Source organism: Ctenopharyngodon idella, chromosome 14 (assembly GCF_019924925.1).
Source record: "Ctenopharyngodon idella isolate HZGC_01 chromosome 14, HZGC01, whole genome shotgun sequence".
Taxonomy (NCBI): domain Eukaryota; kingdom Metazoa; phylum Chordata; class Actinopteri; order Cypriniformes; family Xenocyprididae; genus Ctenopharyngodon; species Ctenopharyngodon idella.
The window spans coordinates 14,423,381-14,447,249 of record NC_067233.1 but is presented as its reverse complement, the minus strand read 5'-3'; the positions used below and the strand labels follow the sequence as shown (position 1 = coordinate 14,447,249).

Sequence of the window (23,869 nt, the reverse complement as noted above, 5' to 3'; positions counted from 1 at the left end):
TGTGCGTGAAGAAAAAAATATTTTTTGGCATGGATATTCAATAAATCACCTTCATCAACAAAAGAAAAGTATATCGCCAGACTGATCTTTTGCAAAGTGACTTCCTTCCCACAGTAAATTCCAAGGAGGTTTTGCAGCTGAGTGACATATAAGCTGACATTAACCCTGCCGGCTGTTATTTGGATGTATCGCTCTTTTTTTTTTTTTTTTTTTTTTTTTTACAAATCCATATATGCATTCATCAAGCCAGAATACTTTACGGGAGTACCCAAGTGTTCCCTGGCTAGCCATTAATAAAAAATGCATGAATATGAAAGGAATAAATCCAGACAGCTGTTTAGTAGACAAAACGCCCTGTTCCCGAAAGCAATCTCGGCTCAAAGCACCTGCCCTCAATCTTACTTAACAGGCAGTAGCTCTTGCTAAGCTATGGCATCCGTGCTCTTATCAGAGCAGAGATGCCTACTAAATGGATGTTTCCGCCTTCATTTCTCAGTTCAGTGAAGGCCAAACTATGGAAATACTGTCAGCTAAATCATATTTCTTAAAAAACTGTTTTAGATTAATGGGGTGGATACTTTTGAATCAAGACATTTTTGAACAACATTGCTTAAAGTTTTTTTTCGTAAATGCATGCACCACTTTCACTTCATATCACAAAAATATCAGAGTTATAGTCAATTCCAATCTACTAGTATACTGTATATATTAGTATATTGATGATTTATATCATTTACAAATTTTGGGTTGGTAAGTAAATGTTTTTTTTTTTTTTAAGAAATTAATTTTATTCAGCAATTGATCAAAAGTGATACCTAAGACATTTATAATGTTAAAGATTTCTATTTCAAATAAACGCTGTTCTTTTGAACTATTACTACTACTAAACCATATGTATATGGTTTCCACACCATATACATATTTAAGAAACACAACTGTTTTCTATATTGGTAACAATCCATTGTAATCACATAAATCATATTTTAAAACATATTAAAAAATAGTTATTTTAAATTGTAATAGTATTTCACAGTATTGCTGTTTTACTGTAAAATATTTTACTGGCACAAAACTTTTGAAAACTAGTATTTAAGAATGGAAGCTTGTTTCGCGCAATGAAATAAATAAAAAAGTGACTTTTTTTTTCTCAGCATTGCGAGATATAAATTCACAATTGCGAGTTGTAAAGTCAGAATTGCGTGGTATAAAGTCAGGATTGCGTGGTATAAAGTCAGAATTGCGAGTTATAAAGTCAGGATTGCGTGGTATAAAGTCAGAATTGCAAGTTATAAAGTCAGAATTGCGTGATATAAAGTCAGAATTGCGAGTTATAAAGTCAGAATTGTGAGATATAAACTTGCAATTTCGTGTTATAATGTCCAATTGTGAGGGAAAAAAGACGTTTTTTTCTCAGAATTGCGAGTTTATATCACAGTTCCGACTGTATAACTCACTATCGCAATTGTGAGAAAAAAAGTCAGATTTGCGAGATAAAAAAATCGCAATTACTTTTTTTAATTTTTCCAAATCCAACTGTCCTTTTTGTACCTAAACTCAAAATCAGGAATTTAACTGTAATTTCAACAGCTTTTTAAATGAAAACATAAATTGTGTGTGTGTGTGTGTACATTTTAACCAAACAGCAAAGAAAAAAAAAAAAAAACCCTCCACCCCTGTGCTAAATCTTAGCTCACACTGATAGATAAGAGAGAGGATTGAGTTATAAAGCAGGAGGGTTTTAGATATAAGTCCTTACCCAACATAAAAAACAGAGGGTGAAGAGAGGAACAGAGGGTGAATAGTGTTTCACTACTGAAGCAGAGTCCCTTTGCTCTGACAGTTTTTCACTAGCAGACACTGAGCCATTAAACCCACTGGTCACAGCAACATCAGTTCAATCAAGCACCTTAGGAAAGTACTTCAGCTTTTAACCAATTACTGCTGCTTCAAGTCTGATATATCTTAAGGAGAGTGATGATTAGGCCTGTTTATTTATTTTTACAAATTGAAACACTATGCTCTAACCAGATGAGATGTGATTCACTTTTAGGCAGGGCTAACAAGCATGACTTCCATTTTAGTCACGTTTCTAAATGTGTGCTCATGCAAATAATACTGTGAAAAAGTGTGTGATCAGCATCATAAAATTTTTTGACAGATATGTCGTTTGTCAGTTATCTGTCACATATCATTCCATGTGTGTTGTCAGGTGTATATATTTGCGCTTTTAAATATGAAATAAAATGTGTGCCTTCTTAATCAAGTAGTCTAACAACGTGTTGCCTGTATGTGTTAAAATGTGTCATTACAAAATGTTTCAGTTATGGAAACACAATTATCTTTGCAGAACTTTTTTAAACATACTCGCATACTACATACTCGCTGTACTTTCATACTAGTGAATGTTTATGCATGGGATTAAAAGCAAAATGGGTAACACTTTATTGTCCATTTTAGACATTCAACTAATAAATAATTAACTTTCCAAATACATTAAAGGGGTCATGACATGAGAAATCGAATTTGCCTTGATTTTTTGACATATAAGAGGTCATTGTACCATTAAAACATCCAGTAAGATTCATAGCTTAATACATCCTCCTCATTATAAACAAAGCATTTATTTAAAAATGGCTCGTCTTGATTTTGCGGGATCTGTGACATCACATGGGCAAATACATTTGCATATGACTGCCTCCAAAGCAAGACATCAGCAAATAGTTATACATTATTGCACCATAGGCCCCGCCCATTGACATTCAGTCGCTTAACAGCAGACATTTGCCAACACTGGATGTGAGCGTCACATTGCGTCACAACAATGTGAAGGTGTCTATGCTGACCCCTGTCCACCACTGAAAGCGCCAAAAGTGGGCACGTGAGCATTAGAACTGGACCACAGAGCAAAGGAAGAAGGTGGCCTGGTCTGATGAATCACATTTTCTTTTACATCACGTGGATGGCCGGATGCGTGTGCGTCACTTACCTGGGGAACACATGGCACTAGGATGCACTATGGAAAGAAGGCAAGCAGGCAGAGGCAGTGTTATGCTTTGGGCAATGTGGTGCAGGGAAATCTTGGGTCCTGCCATCCATGTGGATGTTACTTTGACATGTACCACCTACTTAAGCATTGTTGCAGACCATGTACACCCTTTCATGGAAACGGTATTCCCTGGTGGCTGTGGCCTCTTTCAGCAGGATAATGCGCCCTGCCACAAAGCAAAAATGGTTCAGGAATGGTTTGAGGAGCACAACAACGAGTTTGAGGTGTTGACTTGGCCTCCAAATTCCCCAGATCTCAATCTAACCAAACATCTGTGGGATATGCTGAACAAACAAGTCAGATCCATGGAGGCCCCACCTCGCAACTTACAGGACTTAAAGGATCTGCTGCTAACATCTTGGTGCCAGATACCACAGCACACCTTCAGGGGTCTAGTGGAGTCCATGCCTCGATGGGTCAGGGCTTTTTTGGCAGCAAAAGTGGACCAACACATAACTGAACCTCAAGGAACATACTAAAATAAAAAAATCCATGTCATGACCCCTTTAATGAGAGTTAGTTGACATGTAGTTACAAAGTTACTTACAGTTAGTAGATTGTCTAAAGTGGACTATTGAAATAAAGTGTAACCGCAAAACGTATTTTAAGGAACACAATTAGTTTTTAACTGTTACGTATAGGTATGAAAGTTTGTGATGCGTGAGAGAGAGTGAGAGAATGAGACAGAGAGAGAAGAGAAGTGTTCTCACGGGCCCAGTCTTTCCTAGTATGTGATAATGGGGCCTGTAATGCACTGTGTTCTTACTAATGGAAACACAGAGAGCTTGGCGGCACTGAAAAATGAGACACACTAAAAGCAGAGGGGGAAAAAAAGAGAAATATACAGTTACCTGTTCAATTCACACTTGTCAAAAAAAAAAAAAAAAAAAGGCTTGCTGGCATGACAATGTAATTCCACTGTGAATATAAAAGAAGGAGAGTGCATCCACAGTGAAAATAAAGAACATACATAAATAAATAAATAAATAAACTAAAATAGAATCATTTTAGCATCATATTTGATATTATGTTTGTGAATAAACATGGCTTAATACAAGAATGCCAGATTATATTGTGTGGTAACTGTGAAAATGGTGCATTTTAGGGCCAAACTAGAAGCAGAATGCAGAAAAACCCATAATCCCCTTTAGCAAATGGCCAAATGAAAAGAAAGCACCTCTGATCTGTCATCTATCAAATCTATCAAATTATACCATTTACAAATACCTACTCCTGGCTAGCCCAGTTCAATGAACTGAGCAAATTTAAACAATGAGAATCTCAACATTGAGCTGATGTTCATGAGCAAAACTGCCCTGCGGTGCAACCACTCAGTCACAACCAGCAACACAAAATAACATTATCGTTTTAATTCTTGGAAATATTTTCATCCTAATTACTGAGCCAAAAATGGTAAAGTACGTCATATCGGACTATCTTTGTCTCTCTTTATTAGCGCACATAATTTCCCCTTCAGCAAATGGAAGTATTAAATATGCATGTCACCGATTAACTGAGCCAATTGTGGTTTAATGTCGAGATGTAAAGTCCGCCCCTGGTAAACGATGTGACATGACCCCATCAGTCAATAAGGCCGACAGCATCATGAACTTCAGCTCTCGGTGACTCAATGCTTTATGACACATGCACTCTATGACACACAGCAACTTTCTTATCTCTTCATACAAGCAAATGAACTGCCTTTAGAGATCATTGACCGCTGCGGCCTTTCATAACCCAATCAGCTATCAGTCAGTTTTTCTTTTATTTGTTTGTTTATTTTTTTTCTTTTCCCATAGCTGCAGCCATTATGCCGTTTTCATCAGCAGAATGAGGCACTTGGTAGCACAGTGTACTAGACTATATAAATGAAAAGTGAAATAGTAATTTACTCAGGATGAGGGGTCTCTAGTACTGAGTGGGGAGTCATGTGGACATTAACCAGCTCAGTGGGCACAACGTCTCTGCCTTGCAAATGACCCATTCAAATAAATGCATTATCATAAAGTATAAGTGACTCGTGCAACCATGGAAATGGCTAACCTCAGTTTAGGTCTCCAAATAATTGCCCTGTTGGGTGATTGTTTCATAGTGGGCTGGTGCATTTATAGTCAAGTAAGAACTCTTATCCCTAGATTATCTCATCCTGCAGGTCTGTTACATAACTGCTGCTGCAGAAAACATACATCTGTTCTTTTATTAAAAAGTGCCTCTTTATTTAGTGCAAATAAAATAATAAAATAAAATAAAATACATGAACACTTACTGATAGTTGTCTTTAAGGAATGTATTTTAATATCAGGTAGTAGATACATAATAGTTCTTTTAAATTGTAATAATATTTCAAAATATATATTTTTTTTACTGTATTTTGATCAAATAAATGCATAACAACTCTCCTTTCAAAAATAATAAAATTTTACAAACCCCAAACTTTTGAATGTTAGTGTGTGAGAGCACTAAAGGAGAGAGAGAGAGAGAGATAGAGATTCAGCTTTATTCAAACACTATAAATAATGCAGGGAATGTGACAGATTTAAACTGCAAGCTTAATATAACTTAAGTTGAACGCAGCATGTCAGCAGGTCAAATTTTAGTTGGATAACAACTGCCAGTAGCACTAAAAAAACAAATTAAGTGTTCCTACTGTTTAGTAGGTGTAGAGGTCAGGCTATTTTCATGCCCCCCTCAGCAAACCAAAGCACAGACAAGTCTAAGAGCTTCACTCCTCAAACAACAGGAGCTGTCCATAGTGCTGAAAGCTGTAAATACTTAGCTGTTTACTGACTGTGGAGGTCCAGCACCATATGAAACATCATCCTTTACTGAGAAAGAGGGGTTTTCAGGTCTAGATCTTGTAATTATTTATATGTAACACTGTGCTTCCAGACATTTCAGATTTAGAAGTATTTTCCAAATGGGCATACTTGCCTACACACTCTTGTATTTATAATGTATTTATAATGTGCCTCCACATTGCACAGTATAACAACTTTGCATTTGACGTTGTTGATAATTTAGCTTGTTTTAAGCAAAAACTCACTTAATTTTTATTTTGTTTCCCAGAAAACAAGAAAAAATATCTTATGTCATTTAACTTATCTAGTTAAAGCTGCAGTCCATAAGTTTTGCCTCTTTGTCACCATCTCTGTTTGAAACCTGCAATTGCAGTTGTTTGCGGAATTATCTTTTTACGTGAGTTGTGCCTTGGCACGGCTCCTCAGCACGGATGAATCTAATGTTTGCTGTCAGTGTGGATACTGTACTTCGGAAACATAGATTGTATGACCAAAGTAAGAATTTTCACCGGAAAATGTCATCTGAACAAGTAAGTAACATGTCTGCCACTTTTGTTCTGACCAACTGAGAAAAAAAAAAGCATTACAATAAATTGTGCTGCCTATGGTGATTAAACCTAACGATCGCTTAGCTCGGATCACAAACTATGCAAAGTATTATTGTTGTTATACTTTGTTCTCAAATTGTTAATGTTAACAACATCAGCATTGCGTATCTATATGTATTTAGTGTGTAGCGTTATCTGTAGATTTCAATTTCTGTACAGTCTAATCTCTAACAATAATTTGTCATACTATACAATCTGCTATCAAAATGATAAGTTTAATTATTGCAGCTGTGGTGAGAAAATGCTATAAATGATCTCAGCTATAAAAGGACTCGTTCTTTCTGTTTACAGACGTGACGCAGTGACGCAAAGACATGCTTGAATTTCCCACGGAAACCCATCAGTACCACAAAATTATAAAACGTTATTACGAGCTTACCGTTGTGAATCAGGCTAAGGTAAGGAGATAGTTTTGAACACTGGCTGGTTATGTACTTGCTCAAAAATTGATTTTGGATAATTTTTAACCAACAAAAGTTAGGGACAGCAGCTTTAAAGCATCTGGACTTAAGAATTTTTAGATATTTGGACTGGAAACAAGACAACAAATACTAAGTAAGAAAAGCATTTTTTGCTGTGAACGCATAAAAAGTATCCCGTTTTTAATTGAAAATGGTGTCATGTAAATGGCCCCTTAAATAATAACATATTTTAGGCCGATTTATAACTAGTGAGGACCTGTAAAATCACTAGTCATTTGTCATAATATTTCACTATATATGTATTTATTTATATAAAAATAACATTAATTAAAAATAAATTCCAGTACACTCCCTGTGCCATCAAAACTCATGCCATTGGTTGAGCCAGTGTTGCTATGATGGGCTGATCAGGAACAGAGTCACAAAATCGTTAGTTGTCTCAACAGCTTGAAGCTGTCTACATTGGACACAACAAAAAAGTGACTATTGCAAATCCATTTGTGCTTTGTGTCAGAAGTAGCGTGAGCACTTGAGTACATCATAAATAATGAGGCATCAGTTTCCTGTCTGGAATATGTTGTGTCGCGTTGTGCTGTGCCACATCCAGTGTAGACAGCATCACCGTTTATAATGGGCTCTATCTGCTTTTGTTGCGTCGCTTGCGTCTGAGGTAGACAAGGTATTACTCGTCTCATGGGTAAATCTAGAAATGGCTTACTTTAAAAAATGCATTTTAATTTACATCTACTTATAAAAATGCATTTGCTTCTTTCATTTTAGTTTATTTACTTTGATATTCGATTGTGTTGCTACACTCTTAAGAAAAAGAGAAGGGGCTTAAATCTATCCTCTTCTATTAGACCATGTCAGAAAATCATAGAAGACGAAGCCAACATGAAAATAACAACCACAGAGAATCAGTCAAAGAATTTTAAAGAAAACCAGTGGTGGTAACTTATTAGAGCACAAACTGTCACACTTCTATTCAGAGTTCAGCCAGCACTAATCATTCCTTCATATAACCTTCACATCAGGTAGCTAATAAGAAGGCCACACGTGCCTGTGCTGCTGAGCTGTCCTTTATGACAGAGATTTTTTCATTGTGCTGTGAAGTTGAGAAGGTTTTCAAAGAGCTCCTGACATCGAATGAGATTTCGGTTTCCTTTCTTTGCACTATTTTGCCCTACAGAAACATCTCTTCAGATCTGAAGGACAAAGTTCTTCAATGTAGCCATCAGCTGCTGGTTTCGCAAAGCTGCGGCTGCCTGTCAGCCTACCAGACAGGGCCTTGATTTCAAAGGTATCAACTGTAAGGCTGGAGTCTCTCAGCAAGACTCATCTCTGATCTTCACACTTACCACTTTCAGAGCCACACAAATGCCTGCGAATCTGCTCTTTAATAACGTAATCTTTACGGTGTTGTGATGTGGAACCTAGACAATTTCTTCTTAGAACCATTCAAAAATCGTGCACCTTGTGAAGCGTAAAAATCAGCACAAGTATGAGCCATCACGCCACACATAGTGAATAATCACGGGCGAAAAATGATCTGCTATCCCGACACAAGCATTCTGATTGCAGGACCGGTGTTGAATGGAGTTGCAGTCGTGTGGTACGCTGTCACGAGTGTAAGAGTAGCTTTCAGGCGCATGGGGAGGAGAAGGCGGTCAATCTGAAAGAGTTCACACAGCGACTTCCTTCCCACTCTCATTCTGTAATCACTCTTATGGACATGACTTAATTAAACCATCAGATCAGCTAGCACAGAATGCAGCCGAGTCCTCTGCAAATTAAAAAGAAATTAGGATGGCAGATGTGTCTTTAATGGCTTAATCATGCCTCTATATTGGATCTATTAAAACATACAGGGTGTAATATTTCTCAAATATTTCTTAGCCAAATGCATGAGGCCAGTTATTTTAGGCCTCAACATCTGTTAAAAGTGTAAAAAGTGAAAAATTGAGAGGCAGAATTGGCAGGGGTGATGATGTAGCCTGCTAAATGTGAAAGTGAGTGGTAACTCTTTTTAACCCTGTTTTTTTTTTTTTTTTTTTTTTTTTTTTTTAATGTCAGCATTACTGAAGATATCATCTGAATTCTATCCTGGTGGCCAGCTGCATAAACATAGCCAATATGTTAAAGGGTTAGTTCACCCAAAAAATGAAAATTATCCCATGATTTACTTACCCTCAAGCCATCCTAGGTGTATATGACTTTCTTCTTTCAGACGAACACAATCAGAGATATATTTAAAAAATATCCTTAGTCTTCCAAGGTTTATAATGGTTGTGAATGGCAGCCCAAATTTTGAAGACAAAACAATGCATCCATCCATAAAAAAAATGAATCCATACGACTCCAGAGGGTTCATAAGGCCTTCTGAAGCCATATGCATTCGACGTATGTCCAAAAAGCGTAAACTTCCGTGACGTAGTACACAATAACATGATGTACTAGTGTAGTATGTCATGGCTCAGTGTAGAACGTTATGTCATTGTGTACTACGTCGCGGAAGTTCACTTTTTGGACATACGTCGAATGTGTATGGCAGTCCCGCTCGTTATTTTACTTCATAAAGTTATAAATAAGGATATTTGTCTTAAACAAACAAACACATTTTTTTTTATGGATGGATGCATTTTTTTGTCTTCAAAATTTGGGCTGCCATTCACAACCATTATAAACCTTGGAGGACTAAGGATATTTTAAAATATATCTCTGATTGTGTTTGTCTGAAAGAAGATAGTCATATACACCTAGGATGGCTTGAGGTTGAGTAAATCATGGAATAATTTTCATTTTTGGGTGAACTATCCCATTAAGACTGTGTCTTAAGAACTAATCTATCCAACTACACTGCAAAAATGGTATTCTTCTCAGTATATTTATTTTGTTTTCCAGTACAAATAAACATTCTTAAATCAAGATACATTCACATGAGAAGCAGTCTTGTTTTCTGAAAAATGTATCAAAAATTTGTGTTTATGCTTAAAACAAGAAAACAAAATGCCAATGGGGTCAGAAAAATAAACTTAATTCAAAGGAATTTTTTTTTTTTTTTTTTTTTTTTTCTGACCCCACTGGCAGATATTTTTTCTTGTTTTAAGAATAACCTCTTTTAATTTTAATACATTTTCAGAAAACAAGACTTCTGTTTGGTCATTTTGCTTCTCAAGTAAATGTATATTGATTTAAGAAAGTTTAGACATTTGTAGTGAAAACAAGACAAAAATACTGAGGAACAAAACAATTTTTTTTGCAGTTAGTCAAGGGGACTAGTCTAAGCAGTTTATGTAACCGGCCACTGGAATCAGAGAGCATTTAACATCAAAAATTATCACCTTTAATTCAATTACTGTAGAGCATTTTACCATTCTGACATAAACACTGACACTGTAGAAAAGGACACACACACACACAAACAACTTATGCTGAGAATTTCCTTCCAGTCATGGTCTCTCCAACTATGTTTTATTTTTCAGACATGTGTGTAATTGTAGCATGGCTGAATTAGGAAGCAACATTTAGAGTGCCGGCACTCCTCTGACGAGCCTATGTGAGAGGAGCTTGAGAGCTCTCAGCGTCTACTACATTAGGAAACAAATGGAAGGATGGAACAGATGAGAGCACACAGGCTCAGGAAGGGATCAGATGCTAAATATATGAGAAAAGAGCGACCAAATGCCTAATTGTAGTACGAGGTAATCAATTTAAGTTTAATTAAATGTAATCAATTTAAGGTAAGAACAATTTTTCCTCTTTAAATTCGTTTTTAACAAAACAACACAAGCAAAAAAGAGAAAGAAAGAAAAAAAAAAAAAGCATGAAAACAAAACCCTAACAACTTATTTACTACTGTCTCTTACCTACATGTTCATTTTGAGGAGTATTTCTGCTCCATGTTCCTGAACCACAAACCAGAAACGTGACAGGAACCGCAAGTGGCCATAATGTACACCGCGCCATGCTCCACTAGCGGATGCTGGCATTTGAAACTGGGCATTTAAACATGTGGAGATGACGTGTTTGACACCTCCGAGTAATTTCATCTCACATGTGCCCTTTGGGGAGAAAATGTCATACTGACACAGTGGATCAGGAGGAAGGAGAACAGAGCAGAAATAAGACTTCATATGAAAAAGAAGGTTAGGCAAAGGCATTTCATCACAACCCCCTTCTTACATTCGCGTGCCACAAAATAAACCATCTACTTGTCCACATTACTTTTATAGTTTCAGGACCAAACAATAAAGGATTTTTATTTTTTTTTTCAGCCCCAGTCAGGCAAGTAATTCTGCTTTTACTTGCCCTGCCATCACTTTCACTGGCCTCATCATTAAACAACAAAACAATCAACTTTTATTTTTAGAATTTTTAACATTTCATTTCAATATATTTATAATGTTATTTTAAAATATGTATAACTATTTATCTTTTAATTTAGTTTTTTTAAAGTTATTGTTATTGTCATTATTTTTCTTTTCTAATTTTTTTTTTTTTTTTTTTCTATTTTTGCTTTACCCAAAAATCTATACAAACTGGAAATTATTCAGCTATAATATAAGTACACATCAGCTAGATATCATTATCTTGGTGAGAAATCAGCAGAATGTGCAATAACAATGTAGAACACATCACATGAATACATTTAAAGGGTTAGTTCACCCAAAAAAATTCTGTCATGAACTACTCACCCTCATGTCATTCCACACCCGTAAGACCTTCGTTCATCTTCGTAACACAAATTAAGATATTTTTTGATGAAATCCGAGAGGTATATGACTCGTCCATAGATAGCGATTTAACTACTTTCAAGGTCCAGAAAGGTACTAAAGACATTGTTCAAAAAGTCGAGGTGACTGCAGTGATTCAACCTTAATTTTATGAAGTGACGAGAATACTTTCTGTGTGCAAAAACAAAACAAAAATAACGACTTTATTCAACAGTCTTTTCTCTGTCATTATCCTTACGTAGTTTCCGCAGTAAGCACAGTGAAGGCTTCCGTGTTTACGTCCGAATGCCAGCTCAGTATTGACCAATAATAAATCGGCATTCTGACCTGGAAGCGCTGGATGTAAACAACGTATGAGAATGATACAGAAGAGAAGATATTGTTAAATTAAGTTGTTATTTTTGTTTTGTTTTTGCACACAAAAAGTATTATCGTCGCTTCATAAAATTAAGGTTGAACCGCCGCAGTCACGTTGACTTTTTTAACAATGTCTTTAGTACCTTTCTGGACCTTGAAAGTGTCGGTTAAATAGCTGTCTATGGACGAGTCTAATACCGCTCGGATTTCATCAAAAATATCTTAATTTGTGTTCCGAAGATGAACGATGGTCTTACGGGTGTGGAACGACATAAGGGTGAGTAATTAATGACAGATAATGACAGATTAAATGCTCTCATGTCAGCCACTTGCCACCAGGCCATCTTTATTGTTGAGTCCTGAGTTTCACCTCTCTACAGAACCTCAGTGCAATTAAAATGCATCTTACCTGACAGGCCTTCTGAATACAGATGCCAATGTATGGGATGGGATGTTTTTTTTTTTTGTGTTTTTTTTTTTTTTTTTTTGCTTGCAGAAGACCGCTGCAACAGCAGAATTCACAGCAGGATCTGCAAATGAGATAAACGACAGAAGCTATTTATCTTACTGTGCTTGAAAATAACAAGCAGATAAATGTGCTTCATCTAAAAATCCATCTGATGCCCGTTTAGACTGACATGGATGAACATATTGCGGTGTACGCTGACTTGAGAAGCTCCTGGACAATGAGACATTTGACCATATGTACTGCCTCAAACCCACACAGACTATGCTGCCTAATGGTTTTCCTGGGCAAACTATAGCCTTCTCCTGCTGTTTCATTAAACCGCTGCATCTTCCAGCTCAGCAACTGAACTATACTGTTATGCCATCTGTAAGAGATTCTGCTTCAGCCTTAGGCTGAGTTGGGTTAATAAGCGATCCTAAACCACAAAAGAGAGTTTTATTCAGTATTTATCTTGTCTACATAAAAGAAACTGTGGCACCTGGCCCAACAGCATATTTTGACTCTGGGGTCTGAAAGTAATAAGGTGTTTAATTTAATTGGCCTTGTAATGAGCCGTTTTAAAAGTTTAAAAGATGATGGAGCTGATTATCTGGATATTCATTTATGTTTTATAGTGGGTCATATAGTGCAGAGTTGTTTCCAGTATATCGATGTGGAAGGCCCTCAGGTAGAGTCACAAAACCATGCCTGTTTACCACAAATTGGCCTTATAAAGGCAGCAGGTACAAATCTTCCTGAGAAATAAGGATAAAATGTAATTTTTTCCATGAGGTTATCTCCCATGTCAAGAGCTAACTACCTAGCATTTCCTTCGCCACTGTCAATCTTGCACGATTATGCTGGGTGGGATATGTGCACAATTTGCCTTATGCATCGGGGGGCGAAGAACTGTTTGAGGCAAGAATATGAAATGAGATCATTATGGAGAGAAACAACTCCACAGCAAATATCTATTTCAATCAGTGGCTAGACGCAGAGGTTATCGATCAAAAACCACCATCATGCGTACCGCTTATTTCCAATTGAGTGCCATTTTCCAACAGAGGGCTGAAAATAAATATATGTGGCAACGCTTGCTTATGGATTAGAGTATTCTTCAAACCCCAGGATTATGAAGATTAAAGTACATTGCAATGAGAGAGACATTCAATTGCATGCCAGCATTCTCACTCAATATGGAGGATTGATAGTTTCCTCCAGTGCTGGGATTTACATATTCTACTGTTAAGAGTGATCGACTTCCATTGCAATGAACGGAAACCAGTCGCATTATAATAAGACTGCAGATGTAAGATGGAGATGAAGCCACAAAGTCAGCTTCTTTTCAACCACCATCCATCCAACTTACCAGAATGCACAAAGATTTCAAAAAAAATCTTTGGGATGATGCGAGGAAGAAATGTCGAAAGTTTTTTTTAATGAGAGGGCAGAGAGGATTGTGGGAATATAGACTGATCTTTTAAGAATTATAAGTAATGTTTACATGATTGCTACTGTTTAGTAGTTTGTTTGTTTTTTTAAAAGAAATGAATACTGTTATTTAACAAGAACACAATAAATTCATGTGACAGTGATGACATTTAAAATTTAGCAAAATATTTCCATTTCAAACTGTTTGAACTTTCATTTTGTGAAAGATTCCTGGGGGAAAAATGGTTTCCACAAAAACATTAAGCAGCACAAATGTTTTCAATATTCATAATAATAAGAAATGTTTCTTGAGCACCAAATCAGCATATTAGAATGATTTCTGAAGGATCATGTGAAGACCAAAGTAATGGCGGATAAACACAGGAATAAACTACCAGTTTAAAATATTATCTAAATTTAGAACAATGTACACTGTTTTAGATGCTGTTTAAATCTGATCATGTTTTAGATGTTGTCAATGTGTTGGTTTAATTATGTACATTTCAGTGTCTGTGTAAAAATACAAAGATGTATGTGCATCACAACCAGACCACACAACAAATACCTATGAACTCTTATGAAACCATGTCAGGATACACAGGAGATAGAGATTGGGCCACAAGAAGTGAGAGAGAGAGTCTCTTATTGTAGCTGAGGAGTTGATGGTCATATCTGGAAGCCGTGAGCAGGTCATCAGTGCAGGGCTCTCAGTGGCTTTAAGGCCTTTAGAGAGCTTTGGAGGCAGACAGGGAATGCCTGAGATTGATTCTGTACAGAAAAGACTGCCCACCACTAAAGGATAAGTCATAGAAGAGACCCATAAGCCTTCTACGCTCAGGAGAGTATAGCCTACTCAGCCCCCTTTACTCAAAACCGCCCACCCTATATATACTCATGGATACACCATATGACGGTCATAGAGGTCATAGCTGTTGTGTGTTTTTTTTTTTTTTTTTTTTTATATAAATATAGACAGAAAATAGGTCTGTCCTGTGTTACAACTACTGAGGTGGGCGTTAGAGATGAAAAGTGCTTCTTGTAAATGACTTGTGAACATTTTTTTTTTTTCCCTTCTTCCCACCCACAAGCAAGAGTAATTCACCATGTGAGGATTTGCAGGGCTGGTAGAGAGAGGGCAAAAGAGAGAGAGCAAGCCACATGGAAATCAAGGAGGATTAATTAGAGCACAGACCTAATGAGGATCCTCACAGGAGCGGACATTATCGAAGGAGCAAATGTGTTTAGCTACTTTACAAAAGAAGAGAAGGAAGGAAGAAATTGGAAATAGGAAAAGAAAAAAATGGTGTAGAAGGAAAAGGAGAAGAAAAAATAAGAAAAGGAGTAAAAGGGCCTATTTAATTTAGAAAAAAAGTTTAAAATTTCAAAGGGCTGGTACAGAGAGCATTTGTCACCATTTAAGACCTTTTAGTCCCTGTTCTGACAAATTGTATTATATTATATTATATTATATTATATTATAAAACGGTTAGTTCCTGTCTTTGATTCTGATTGGTCAATAGCTGTGTTTTATTCACAATAAAACACAGCTATGAGGCTTCACCCAATGGTTCTGTGTATCACTACATAACACCCTTAGCAACCACTCTTTGCAACGTAAACTGTATGTTCTCAATTGTTCATTGAAACTTACTGTATTATGTAGAAGAGTATTGTGAGAAAGAGATCGAGTGAGCGAGTTTATTACCTGCATTCAGATTTAGCATTTTCCTTCAGGTCAGTCCTATGTTCATAATTAAAAATTCTGTTTAAATGTCCGATGTATTATCTTGTCCTTTTAACAGTTAAGGGGTTTTACCGTGACTGACAGCGCTAGTCAAAGCATTTGACTAACACACTTCTGACTGACACACTCATAAAGGCAGTCTTTGCCACCATCTAATGGCATAATAATGTAACTTCTGTTGCTGTTCACAGTCAGGGACTATTTTTTTCCGGCGGAAGGAAGGCTTTTAGTAAAAGTTTACTTCATGAAAGTTGCATTGATACATATTTTTGGCTTTAATATTTGTATTGTGTGGTAACCGTTTTATAAAAGCAATAAGGTTCTTGAGGCTAGTGCTGTATCGTGAATAAGTCACGGCGGAAGTCACGCCCTTCAGTCGTGATTTATTCACAATACAGCACAGCCTTATATTATATTATATGTGAATCACACATACAGGAGCATTGTCAGTCGGTCAGTTTGAGATCACCTTCCGGTGTAGGGCCGGGGGTGGGGGGATTGATTGGGTTAGTTCGCATTCGCCGTAGGGACCCCTAAAGTGTGGGCCAGTGCGGCTGCACCAGTTGCACCACCGTAAGGACTGCCCTACTGTTTCTACACCATTATTACTATTGCCATTATTCATTGCATATTATCCAGCACCACACTGCAGTGGTGTTACAGAATGAATCAGCGTTTTTGAATGAATCAGTTTTGGTGAATGACTCAAATGGCTCATTCATAAAGATTTACTCACTTATCGCCACTTACAGGTGTAACAATGTAACTTGCAGAAAGAGTCACTGAAAAATCCCCACTACTAATGCACAGATTTGCATAAAGGAAATTAACACAAAGTCAGCAGAGAATGAATGAATGAATACTTTGTGTCTCTAAGTATTTTGCTCAGATTCTGTTTTCCATCAGCATGACTCCTGTTGTAGACTAGAGTACTGCTTTCAGATTCCGTTTGATATTGTCTAACTATCATTCACCAATTAGGAATGAGTGTGTGTTTTTGTCGGTCCGTTTCCTTTCTCAGCTTCTCAGTTACTTTCATGTTTTTCCATCACGCAGCTATAATTTTGTTCGCAGCACTAATAAAATTCTCTCTTTATCCCATCAAAGCTTAGCTACCTTTGTGTTTTCATTGCCAAGCAATAGATGAGTAAGCAAACACCCACCCACTTGTCTGCCTAGAGAAATGTAAAAAATAAACACTTGTACACATTTTGTCTGGTCACAATTACAATCGATTCACTCCTCCGTTTGATTAGTTTCACACTGAAAAGCACTGTTAGCAGTTATTATTAAGACTTTATCTGAACACTGTTCTGTTATAGTGTTTTTGGTGAAAGCCTACACCTGCAGTCAGCAGAGAGTTTGATGAGAGTTAATGGAATTGTCTGCAGAAGGCTTTTTGTGTTTAAACTGCATTAGTAACTTGAGAGTAACACTGTGGTTGGCATTAAGCAGAGCCTAACTCCATTTACAGTGCAATGCAAGATACGTGTTTAGTTGAAGCAAGCAGAATATTACACCTATATTGTGTATTTATTTACAGTGTAGCAGCCCCTGTTTGATGTAAATAGTAATGATTTTGTTTTACCTTTGCTGAAAACCTGATTTTTCACTATGTGGTGCATTTAGAGACAAACTAGTTGGACTAAAATTAATAAAAGGCCCCTAAATTAAAACTGAAGCATTTGTGTTAAAAAGCTTTCTAAAGTAAATTAAGTGATATATGCTCATCTGAAACACACAAATAAGTGAGTGTGTGTAAAAAAGAAAAAAGGAAGCTAAATGACCCATTTCCTGCTGGTTAAGCCTTGAATGAAATAATAGGGTTGTGATTCTTTATTAAATGTTAATTAACTCTGGCTACATGGTGTTTTTTTCTCCTCCAAAATGAATGTTTTTTTTGTTGTTGTTGTTTTTGTTCGAATTATAAGTAAACAAGGAGATAAGCAAAAAAGCTTGTTTGCCCATAGGCATGTCCATTAGAGCATGCAAAAAAGAAACAGCACACCACACTTCATAGACATTGAAACAAGTGAGATTTAATTGAAAAATGGAATATCTGCTGGACCTTCCACCCCTGAAAGTACTGAAAGAGGTATAGAACCATGATACTATACAGGAAAAAAACAAAAAAAGGCCAAAGTATATAGCAAAATTTTGTTAAATATATGTGAAATAGTGTATATGTTTGAATTCATTCTAAACAGCAAATGCTAACATTGGCTTTTGATTTGAGATTTTTTTTAGTTATATGAATGTGATTTTTATGAATTTTACTGATCGATTTTTTTTAATCTCTGTATGGCGCGATTGACTGCTACTGGTGGAAACAAGCTATGATACGTCCACTCCATAACATTTGAAAATCTATGGTTATAGCGCCACTTAGCGGTCAAGAGAAGAAATGCATTTCCCGCTGCAACGCTGCGGCAAAAAAAAAAAAAAAAAAAAAAAAAAAAAAACACATTCTGGTTGAGTACCATCTATATATATTGCAAACTGCAAGGAATAAGAAAGTTTTTGTTTTTTCTTTACACCTTAAAATCCCATAATAATATTAATAATAATAAAAACATAATGTACAAAATGTAAGCCCAGTCTTAAAGTACATTTTGGATAAGCACAAAAGGATTTTTTAAAAATACTTTTTGGAAAATACAAGTATATTAATATATATAAAAATAGCCAAAAGTGTACAAGTAGCTAAAACATATAGAAACTATATTGATGTAAACATATTTTAAAATGGCTTTTTTTTTTTTTTTTTTTTTTTTTGTATATTTTTAAACATATTTAAAAAAACAACTGAAAATATATTTTGTCACAATCACCAGTTTGAGTGCCCTGCATATCCACCAGAGGGCACTCCTCCCCGGACCACTGTCTTTCTATCAAGAACTGCATTTCCCATAATCCTTTGCCCAGACTCATTATGTGTGATTGCATTCAGCTGTTATTACCTTGTCAACTCACCAATATAAGCTTGGCTTGTTCAGTCTCTCATTGCAAAGTCTTGTCTAGTGTTACGCTGCAGTTCTGAGCATTCTGTCATTTGTTTGTCGTGTTATGGTTTTGATCTCTGCTGTTCGTGGATTTTCCTGTCTGCCTGTGTTCCTGTGCCCTGTGAAAACAGTGGGTCTCATTCACTAACTGTGCGTACGCACAATTTTGTGTGGAATCTGCGTACAAATGTTTTCATTAACAAAACATGATTCATCATTTTTTTTTACTAAAATTCATTCTAAATTTATGAAAAAATGTAGGAACAACTGCAACCACACGTACGCAAAGATCACATGCTCTGAGTGGCCTTATAAATGTGTTAAGATCAAATTTTATACTCTGCCGTTCAAAATTTCAGGATCAGTAAGATTTTATGTTTTTAAATAAGTCTCTTATGCTTAACAAGGCTACATTTACTCAAGTTTCCCTGTGTGTATAAATACGATTAATCCATGCAGTTATTAGTGAGTGAGACCCAGTGTTTTCTGTACTAAAATGTACATTTTGCCTAATAATTTCCAGGTTCTCTTGCCAAAGACAAGTAGGGTAGCTATTTTCCCCACAATAGAGTAATACATTTGCAATAAATGTGTTAGGGTTATAATGTTAAAGGTTTATGTTTATGCTTTGCTGGCTTTTTGTCTCAGTGGTGTTGGACTTTACTAACACCTATCAGCATGAAGTTTGCTCATTAACCACTGCTGTTTCACACTGGAGCTAATTGTTTATGCTTTATGGTCTTTTTATTTTTTTTATTTTTTTTTTCTCTCAAACTACACAACAATAAAATGGATATTCTTGGCTTAGATCCCAATGAATCTGCATGTCGTTGGTGGTTCATGCTGATGAGCTGCTGGCGGCTTCATTGTCCTGAACTCTCTCTCCCTAACAGCAGCATTGTGGCTTTTTGTGGTGTGGTGCTTCCAGCAGGCACTGCTTTTTCTTTTTTTACCCCCTTTTTTTCTTCTCTCCACTAGTAATCGTTCTGTTTGTAATGGTAGATCGCACACATGCTGATCCACACCAGCACTATGGTGTCAACTCAAGCTCTATTGTTATGTTGTGTCTTTAACAGTTTTTTCAACAGTATATCATTCACACATTTGCACACACATACTAACACATGCACAGATGTACACATACACAAAACAACCCTTAATGTTATGTTGACCTGTTTTCATTGTACTATATTTATGCCTCCATTTAACTGACAGTTTTGTTAATATAAAGATAATTTGGCGCATTTGCTAGACATGTGTATGACAATGCATCTACTTGATTGAACATACTGTATAATAATTCATAATGTCAGACTGATCACCAAGTGGTTAACCTATCTGTATGCTCGCTCTCCTCTTTAACAGGTAGGAAGATGCAAAACAAATCGAAGTGTAATAAATAATAACCTTAAGTCCTAATAGATCAGAACGTTTAAATTTGTCACGTAAAAGGGATAGTGCATCCAAAAGTGACGTCAAAAGACATTTGGAAAGTCAATGGGGTCTGAAAAAACAACCACAAACATTTTAAAAGAAAGAAAGTTGTACAGGTTTGGATAAACATGAGACTATCACTATTAATACATTCAAAAGTAAATACATTTTATCCATCATTGCTTGCTAACACCACAAAATAATACATGACAGCATATGCAAACTGAACAATGTACGTCACCAGAACACACGTTCTGCTCAAACATCCTGCATGGATTGTCCTGGTCAGAAAAAGTTCTCTGTGATGGTCAGTAAAAGGCTGTGACAGTGTGTTGAGAGACTGTGTGCTTTGCTCTTTATCACTGAGACACAGGAATAAACTCAGAAAGCCATTTGTCCCATAGAAAATGCCAGTGCCTTCATGAGCAGCAAAGGCATTTAAAAATCTACAGAGGAAATATCTCACTACTTGCCGGCTGAGCCTCAGCGGCTTATAACGCTCAGAATAATCACTGTGCCAAGTCATTTTATTTGAATTATTCAGCGTCCATCAGTGTTTGAATGTTATACATGTTGACACATGCTATTACTCTGTTTACTGGCAACAGTTCAACAGTTGTTTTTCCTAGCATCATTTGAATCCAACTGCCAAAGACATGTCTAGGGCTGTCATTTGATAATACACACATGATGATATGCACACACACACACACATACAGTATATTATATATATATATATATATATATATATATATATATATATATACATTATACTGCGTCAGATGATTTTCAGTGATAGCTCGTTCAATGATATGGAACTGAATCATTCATATATACAGGTGCATCTCAATAAATTAGAATGTCGTGGAAAAGTTAATTTATTTCAGTAATTCAACTCAAATTGTGGAACTTGTGTATTAAATAAATTCAGTGCACACAGACTGAGGTACTTTAAGTCTTTGGTTCTTTTAATTGTGATGGTTTTGGCTCACATTTAACAAAAACCAACCAATTCACTATCTCAATAAATTAGAATACTTCATAAGATCAATAAAAAAAAGGATATTTTAAACAGAAATGTCAGGCTTCTGAAAAGTATGTTCATTTCTATGCACTCAATACTTGGTTGGGCCTCCTTTTGCATGAATTACTGCATCAATGCGGCATGGCATAGAGGCAATCAGTCTGTGGCACTGTTCAGGTGTAATAGAAGCCCAGGTTTCTTTGATAGCGGCCTTCAGGTCATCTGCATTGCTGGGTCTGGTGTCTCTCATCTTCCTCTTGACAATACCCCATAGATTCTCTATGGGGTTCAGGTCTGGTGAGTTTGATGGCCAGTCAAGCACAGTAACACCATGGTCATTGAACCAGCTTTTGGTACCTTTGGCAGTGTGGGCAGGTGCCAAATCTTGCTGGAAAATGAAATCAGCATCTCCATAAAGCTTGTCAGCAGAAGGAAGCATGAAGTGCTCTAAAATTTCTGGTAGATGGTAGGCTGCGTTGACTGTGGACTTCAGAAAACACAGTGGACCAACACCAGCAGATGACATGGCAGCCCAAATCATCACTGACTGTGGAAACTTCACACTGGACTTCAAGCAACATGGTTTCTGTGCCTCTCCACTCTTCCTCCAGACTCTGGGACCTTGATTTCCAAATGAAATGCAAAATTGACTTTCATCTGAAAAGAGCACTTTGGACCACTGAGCAACAGTCCAGTTCTTTTTCTCCTTAGCCCAGGTAAGATGCTTCTGACATTGTCTTTGGTTCAGAAGTGGCTTGGTACGTGGAATGTCATAGTTGTAGCCCATTTCCTGAAGACGTCTGTGTGTGGTGGCTCTTGATGCACTGACTCCAGCTTCAGTCCACTCCTTTTGAAGCTCTCCTAAGTTCTTAATCGGCTTCGCCTGACAATCTTCTCAAGCCTGCGGTCATTCCTTTCACTTGTACACCTTTTCCTACCACACTTTTTCCTTCCAGTCAACTTTCCATGAATATGCTTTGGCACAGCACTCTGCGAACAGCCAGCTCTTTCAGCAATGACCCTCTGTGGCTTACCCTCATTGTAGAGGGTCTTGATGACTGTCTTCTGGACAACTGTCAAGTCAGCAGACTTCCCCATGACTGCTGTTGCGATTACTGACCTAAACCCAGTACCTGAGAATGGTAATTTAATAGAACTTGAAATTAAATAATTTGAGATACTGATTATTTGACTTTGATGAGCAGCAAGCTGTAATCATCAAAATGAAAACAAAAAAGTCTGGAAATATTTTACTTTATGTCTAATAAATCTAGAATATATTTAAGTGTTACTTTTTTAATTAAATTACAGAAAAAAACAAAAAAAACTTTTTCATGATATTCTAATTTATTGAGATGCACCTGTATGTATGTGTATATATATATATATATATATATATATATATATATATATATATATATGAATCAGGTATATATATGATTCAGTGATAGGTCACTCAATGATATGGAACTGAATCATGATTCAGTTCCATATCATGATTCAGTTCCATATCATTGAACGACCTGTCACTGACAATCATTTGCGATATTTTGTAAGTGTTGGTACTATATGCAGATGGATGTCTGCTGTTGTGTCACAACTGGGTGTTTTTTGCACCGCATTTTTAAGACACTGTCAACCTAAAGTTCCAATGATAGGAAAAGGTATTTCCATACAAATTGAATTTCCTATATTCAACATTTCTTATATTTTTTTAATTACATATGAGACAGAGGGCCTAACTCATTAAAATTGTATTCTTTTTATGACTTTACAATACATATATTAAAACAAACATGATGTCTTCCTTCCTCACATGGTATATATCAATTTTTGTTTAAATAACAAATAAATGTAATTGCTAACACTTTACAATAAAGTTTAATTTGTTAAAATTAGTTAATTGGGTAGCACTTATTAATCTAAGGTAGTTTTAATTTATAAATATTCTATTGTTAATTGAATTTTATGTTTGTTCATAATATATTAATTTTAAATAATAAAACTGTGACATTTATCAAATGTATTAGTATATGTAGAAATCAACATTAACCATGTTTAATAAATGCTGTAAACTTGTTAGCAATTTAATGTTAGCTATTGAATTAATGTTATAGTATACAACCTTATTGTAAAGTGTTACATTTATAATCTTTTATCAACCAAATATCTGATATTAGAAAGCTCTGGTAGTAATTAGGCAGCTCAGGTAATGACAAAGTTCACACATTCCCAGAAGAGCCAGTCCTGTCGCTGTTAGACAGAGCCAGATCAGACAGGCATTCTGCTAGAAAGTCAGACGTTTGAATTCCAAATGTCACAAGCCTCTGCAGGGATTTTGGATCCCTGAATCGTGTCTAAGCACAGGGTCAGTTGAGGGCCTTCAAAACGCCCGTCCACTTCAGCTTGAGTTAACAGAAAGAGCTGAATAGACACATACAGACACGTACTCACACATAGGCTACACAGTGAGCGCAGATGAAGGTTGGGGGGGGGGGGGTGGGGGGGGTAGTGTTCAGATGTATCCATATTTAATTGATGACTATTCTCAAATAAATGGACAACAAGCAGAATCCAAATATTAGAGATTAGCTGTGAAATCTGCAAATACAATCGACTTACACGGGAGACATAAATAAAGCTAGTAAAGATGGGCTTCTTGAATCTTTAATCCTCTGTTTGGGATGAAGCCTTTTGCTGCCTAGCAGCTGGCCCAATTAGCTTGAGTATCAGATTTGCACATCATTATGTGTGACATATAATGAATGCTTCCGGATTAATACAATTCCATGTGTGCCAGGTTAGCAATACAACTCAAACAT

The 23,869-nt window shown here is 36.3% G+C and overlaps 1 protein-coding gene across 6 annotated transcripts in view; it reads right to left on the bottom strand.

The window, feature by feature from the left end:
* The window catches only part of lingo2 (leucine rich repeat and Ig domain containing 2), a 270,217-nt gene that overhangs the window by 154,911 nt on the left and 91,437 nt on the right, over positions 1-23,869 (bottom strand). The window contains exon 3 of one of the 6 annotated variants that reach the window (XM_051860039.1): positions 12,374-12,494. The exons of the other annotated variants lie outside the window; for them this stretch is intronic. The gene's annotated coding sequence lies outside the window, so the exon portion shown is untranslated. The remainder of the gene's footprint in view (positions 1-12,373; positions 12,495-23,869) is intronic. 6 annotated transcript variants of the gene reach the window in all.